The 6,739-nt window shown below is 37.2% G+C and overlaps 1 pseudogene; it reads right to left on the bottom strand.

The window, feature by feature from the left end:
* Positions 1-3,374: 3,374 nt before the first annotated feature.
* LOC148526586 (5S ribosomal RNA) lies at positions 3,375-3,493 on the bottom strand (annotated as a pseudogene).
* Positions 3,494-6,739: the final 3,246 nt, after the last annotated feature.

The following is a 6,739-nucleotide window of genomic DNA, read 5'->3' as shown; positions in this document are numbered from 1 at the left end:
ACATTCTGAATGTCGACATATTGAATGTCAATATTTTGTCAATATTAACATTCTGAATGTCCACATTTTGAAAGCCGACATTCAGACCATGTAGACATTATGGATGGACTTGTACAAATGCAGGTGCACATCTGGTGGTGTGAGGAGGAGGAGGAGGAGGAGGAGGAGGAGCCCTGTGCATAAGTGTAAACATCACACCAAAGTTCACCACTATAATTTTATGACAATCATTTCATTAAATAAAATTTTCCACTATATGAAGCTCAGAGAAGCCTCATGGTTTTGTGTGTGTGTATGTATGTGACACTTTGTAGTGCATTGATTGTAGTGTGCCTAGAATTCCTTTTCTCTGATGAGCTGCAAATAGGAGATCATTACAGGTAGAGATGTACGCCGACCCCAATGTTTTGGTTTTGGATCCGTATTAACTTTGTGTTTTGGTTTTGTCAAAACCACCCTCAGGGGTTTTGGTTTTGGATCTGTATTTTTTTCAAAAAATTATAAAAAAGCTAAAGGCCTGTTTTTTTCCTACAGTATTATTAATCTCAATAACATTAATTTCCAGTCATTTCTGAACACCTCAACAGCTCACAATATTGTTTTTATTCAGATTAGGCCAAAAGGTGGCACGAGCTAGCTGGCTAACTGAGCTAATCGACAGCAGTGGGTGGCACAAACACGTGGCAGTTCAACTTCAAACATGGCACATCTAGGAAACGGAGTGGCACTGCATTGGCAGACAGGATCACAGTTTAGTATAAACTATACAATACTATAGAATGTTTTCATTATTCAAAAACTAGATCAGAAGCCTGACGGCAGTACAGGGAAATGGAGGTGGAGTATCTAGTTGAAGAGGGATTGATTGAGTAATTGATTGATTAGCCATTATTTTTTATTACTGCTATAAGAAGAACAAAGCAGGTAAGTGGAAAATGCTATTGAAAAACAAGCACCCAAAATTAATTAAAGTGGTGAATCAATTGATGGATTCATCGATTAATAACTTATAATTGATTGATTAAGAAAACTAAATTTAATCAAAGATTACATTGTCAGTAAGCAAGGATTCCTCACAAGGGGGTAAAGAGAAGCCAATAAACTAAATAGTTGTACTGCAGAGAAGTTAATTCCACATCAGCCTATTAACAATATGAGGAGGCTGACCTGCTGGCCATACTACACCCCCCCCTTCAATTTGGCAACATACCCCTGTAGTACACTTTTTAAATTTAAGGCCATAAAAGATTATATTGTGAGTAGCCAATGATTCCTCATAAGGGTTGAAAGAGAAGCCAAGACACTATATGGTTGCACTTCAGAGCAGCTAACTCCAAATCAGCCTACTAACAAATATGAGGAGACTGACCTGTTGGCCATACTACCTCCCCGTATTGGGAAACACACCCTTGTAGTATATTTATGTAGTATATTTATGAGCCCCAGAGAGTCTGAGTACGAGGGATAATACACACAATAAAATTTTGATTTTAATAAAAGACAAATAAAAAAAAATTGGCCACCAACTGCAATGCACTCAGCGCACATTGTGTGGAGACAGTGCTTATATGTACATGAACAAACAACTCACTGGGGGAGAGAGCACAGATGTAGTACAAACAATAGAAGACATTTTTCTTCTGACTTTTTTAAATTTGCAGCTCTGCTGACACTGCGAGCAGTCACAACACTATTTTGCATGTGAACAAATAACGCACCGGGGGACAGCGCACAGATGTAGTAAAAACAATAGAAGAAATATATATTTTTTCTACTTTAAGTCGCATGTCAGCTAACAGTGTGTGTAGAGACACCGCACTTTTATATGTAGGTGAACAAATGCACACAGGTTGTATAAACAATTTATTTATTTATTTATTTTTACTTTTTAGTAATCTTTTTTTCCTTTTTTCACAAATGACAGCTGTGGAGTCACACTGCTTATATTGAAGTTAGTCTAGTAATACCAATATAATTCCTGCACTATAAAAAATAATAAACAGTGAATTGCTATTTGTCTATCTGCTATCTACAGTAGCTCAGCCAATATTAACAGTTTAACACTAAGGACTGGAGTGGACACAGCACAGCAGCAGAGCCTGGAGATGTAGAGGATGGACACAGCACAGCAGCCACTGGACACAGGGAGTGGATAGACTGAGCAGCAGCCACTGGACACAGGGAGTGGATAGACTGAGCAGCAGCCACTGGACACAGGGAGTGGATAGACTGAGCAGCAGCCACTGGACACAGGGAGTGGATAGACTGAGCAGCAGCCACTGGACACAGGGAGTGGATAGACTGAGCAGCAGCCACTGGACACAGGGAGTGGATAGACTGAGCAGCAGCCACTGGACACAGGGAGTGGATAGACTGAGCAGCAGCCACTGGACACAGGGAGTGGATAGACACAGCAGCAGCCACTGGACACAGGGACTGGAGTGGACACAGTACAGCAGCAGCCACTGGAGGAGGAGAGAATGAACACAGCACAGCAGCCACTGGACACATTGCACAACACAGCTAAGCAGACTGGAGTCAGTGTGAAATGGCACCCGAATCACTGTGGGAGGGACTTGTATAGAATCCAAACCCCGCAAGAATCCGATGCTGGGGGTGATGACGTTTTGCCTTTTGGAATCCATGCAAGGTGGGAAACACCAAGCCACCACTCGGATTCACTCAGATCCATGAAATTTGGGTGGGCTCGGTTTTCAGAAAACCGAGCCTGCACATCTCTAATTACAAATAACAGCTACTGTATGAGCTCTTTTGAGAGGTACAAATGGATGTGTGCCCCTACAAGTATATAATCATTACAAGTGTATAGTGCAACCTGAGAAATAACAGCTATGAGCACTTTTGAGAGATAAAAATGTCTTTATGCCTCAACGGGCAACAAGGAATATCCTAAAAATATGCCCAAGCAAATAAAAATAATGGTGCCACTTGAAAACTGTTCGGGCTGAATTCTTATATTGGGACTCAAAATAAAACATGCTGGAAACACAATACAACAGAGCAAGGAAAAACATAAATATGTTAAACTGGGGCACTCTTTATGAATATTCATGTATTAAAATGTAACCTTTATTATGTCTAAGTAAAATTAAGGTACCCATATACAGTAGTTGATGCCATAAGTGTTATATGTTAATTACCTGTAGCAAGGATAAGAGAAGAAAATATTTTTTTTTTCTTTTATAACATGGAGAAATCTCCTGGCGAAATATTATTGAATCAATATTCCACAAAGTTGGATTCACCAAATTTTAATGGAGGATTGACAATTCACAGATACATCAGTTACCCAATTATATGATGTATATATAAATGCTCTGGCATGTGCATTTAAATCCCAGTTATCCTTTTTTAACCTACAGCACCTGGTATTCCCAGGTGGTCTCCCATCCAAGTACTAACCAGGCCTATTACTGTTTAGCTTCCAAGATCAGACGAGTTTGGGCAAATCAAGTAATGTATGGCTGTAGGTGTGGGTCATTTATGGGAATGGTGTTCACACCAGCACATGGTCAGAGCAAAATTTGGTAAATGTAGGACTGCTACAGTGAGTAGTCCATTTTATTAATAAAATTATGACATTTCACAAAAAGTTATGCATAAGCATACCTAAATGTTACACGTAAGAGTGATGTGTTTTGTTGTTACTAAATCATAGATTTCATACATGTAACCTTACAGTATATAGCGGAATGAATGTCACAAACGATCTTCGGCGACATGCCAAAAGATGATATTATTTCCACATATATTGCATCATTCCCAATTGGTAATCATAGAAAACTTTTCATTCTCTGTGATGTCATTTTTTTCAATCAATTTGATTGAAAAAAATTACATCACAGAGAATGTGCGGAATCCCCCCTCTTCTCTGTATCCAAAAACATAAATATGACAGAATTGAATACCATGTGCATATACATATAACACAGGTTCTCAAAATTGGTCCTCAGGAACTCAAACAGTGCATTGTTTCCAGGTCTCCTTACAGAATGACAAGTAAAATAATTAGCTCCTCCTGTGGATCTTTTAAAATGTGTCAGTGACTAATGAATGCACCTGTGCACCTGCTGGGTAACCTGGAAAACGTGACCTGTGTGTTGTCCTGAGGACCGAGTTTGAGAACCACTGCACTAGACCCCCATGTTTTGGTTTTGCAAAAACTACCCTTGGTTTTGGATCTGGATTTCTTTAAAAATGAATAAAAACAGATAAAATCATGTAATTTATGACTGTTTTTCTTCCTACAGTATTATTAACCTCAAAAATGTTAATTTTCAGTTATTTCCAGTAAATTTTGACCACCTCAGAGTTCACAATATTGTTTGCAGTTTTCACCCATATTGGCAAAAGGCTGCAGTGAGTTGAATGTCTAAACTTAAGCGACAGAGCAGCAGCACAAACACATGCAGATAAACAAAGAATATAGCACATGTAGGAAGCAAAGTGGCACTGTAGTGGCAGTTAGGATGGTAGTTTAATATAAAGTATCCAATGCTATTAAATGTTTTCATTAATCAAGAACCAGATCAGAGGCCAGCACAAGTACATGGAAGTGGAAAACAGATAAAGAATTGATTGATTAATTGATTTGAATAATTGATTAATTGAAAAGTGTTAATAAATGAACTACTGTATAAAAAAGTAAATCAGAGAAATGGAAAGTACTGTTACAAAACAAGCATCCAAAATCCCAATGAGGTTGATTGATTAATTAATTAACTGATTGCATGATTTCAGAATAGAACTATAAATAAAAAAGAATTTGATAAATGGAACAAATCATTAAACAACAAAAACAGGAAACCTCACCCGCTCCTGGACAAGAAACGGACTGGCCAATCAATAGCTCTTTCTTGATTCTGTGGGTGGTGGTGCATGGCCTTAGTTGGTTGAGCTATTTGTCTGGTTAATTCCAATAATGAATGAGACTCTCGCATGCTAACTAGCTATGCGACCTTCGGCTCCAATTAGCGAGTGGTTTCATATTATTAATCCCAAACCTTGGGTTATGTTAGAAGGGGAAATGCTAAGTAAATTCCCACTTGGGGATTAACTGTGGATGCCAGATAGTACTAGAAGGTCTTTTCCTGTAAAGTCAAGGACAATACTCGCATCCCTCAAAGCATGGGATAAGCTACTTAACCTTTATGAAAGGATAACACTCCCTTCAGCTAATTTATCACTACAAGGTTTGGCAAATCTTATTTGCCTACATGGATAGATAACGAGATTTATGAGATTTATACTGTATATAGATAACATGTTTATGTCATATGCTCAGTTACAATCTCGCTTGTCTCTACCCTCTTTGAACTTATAGAAGTTCCTTCAAATAAGACCTTGGTTGCATTAATTTTCACCTTTGACAAGGATCTTTTGTTCTGTTACTTCCCATATTGTTTCTAAAATATCTTCTGTTGACAGCTGAGGGGTTAACACATGTTGGTTCTACTTTTTGAAATTCGCCAAACCAATAGGTAAGCTGCCAACTCAAGGTAAATGGGAAAAATATCTTGAAATTTGTTTAGTGTCAGCGGTTTGGTTCTAATTGTTTCGTTCAATACATAATATGTCTTAATGTATATAACATATTGAAATGTATATGAAACTATTTAATCGTATATATCTGACTCCATATAGACTACACAAAATCAGGCCTTCTCAATCTAATATATGTTGGAGTGCATGTGCCGTTATTGGAGAAATTTTACTTTTCTTTGGCAGTGTCCAAGTATCTGTGATCTTTGGCAAGAGGTGGATGATTTAATTAAGTTATAGATCTCAGATGTAATTTATCCCCACAAAAGGCTCTTTTACATACAGAATATTTCCATCAACTGTCCTGAATCATCATAGATACCTTCTTAGTCATACTGTATTTTCATTGCCACAAAAGCAGCTATAGCTCAATTTTTGAAATAAGACACCTCTCCTCTCCTTCAATAAAATTAGTAATAAACAAAATTCAAAATAGTTTGCAGAGGGAAACATTAAACTGGTCTTATATCATCTCGACTAATCCCTTGATGTTGAAATGCTACATATAGCAGGTGTACTCTAGTAGTGGTTAGATACTGTATAAAGCTTTGATCTGATGTATTTGTTACACTTTTATCCTTTTGTTGTTTTCTTTCTTTCCAAATTTCTTTTTTCTGTACCCCTAAAATTTTTTTATAAAAAAACTATATTTAAAAAAACAAGAATCCAAATGAGATTGATTACAGACTATAGCTATAAATAAAAGCCCATACAAATTTGTCGAGCTGGATAGATGACCCTTTCGATGCAGGTGATCCATGAGAGAGATCATTATAGGTAGCCGTGTGCTGGACACATTGTAACTTTTTATCCTATCAGATACATTTATCCATGTTTAAATTATACTTATTCTTTTTTTTAATAAATGTGTATATGAGATTTAGAGAAACCTACTTATTAGGATCAATTAAGCATGATAATTGAAACAATTACACTTAGCACGAGCATCAGCGTGGTCTTCTGTGTGTATCCTGTTTTGTAAATACTGTCAGAATTGCAACTGACAGCCAGTCCAGCGGAACTGCTGAAATAGAGATTTTATTTATATTTTCTTTACTATTTTTATATTTGCATATGCCACATAAGTACCGGGTATATACTGGAGCTATCAGTTAGTATTGAATAGCTGCAGTTTATATATACATTTTCACCCCAGTGACTGTAACTTTTGTGGCTG

The sequence above is a fragment of the Taudactylus pleione genome, unplaced genomic scaffold (genome assembly GCF_031769625.1).
Source record: "Taudactylus pleione unplaced genomic scaffold, aTauple2 ptg000095l, whole genome shotgun sequence".
Lineage (NCBI taxonomy): Eukaryota > Metazoa > Chordata > Amphibia > Anura > Myobatrachidae > Taudactylus > Taudactylus pleione.
This window is presented reverse-complemented; position numbering and strand designations above follow the sequence as displayed.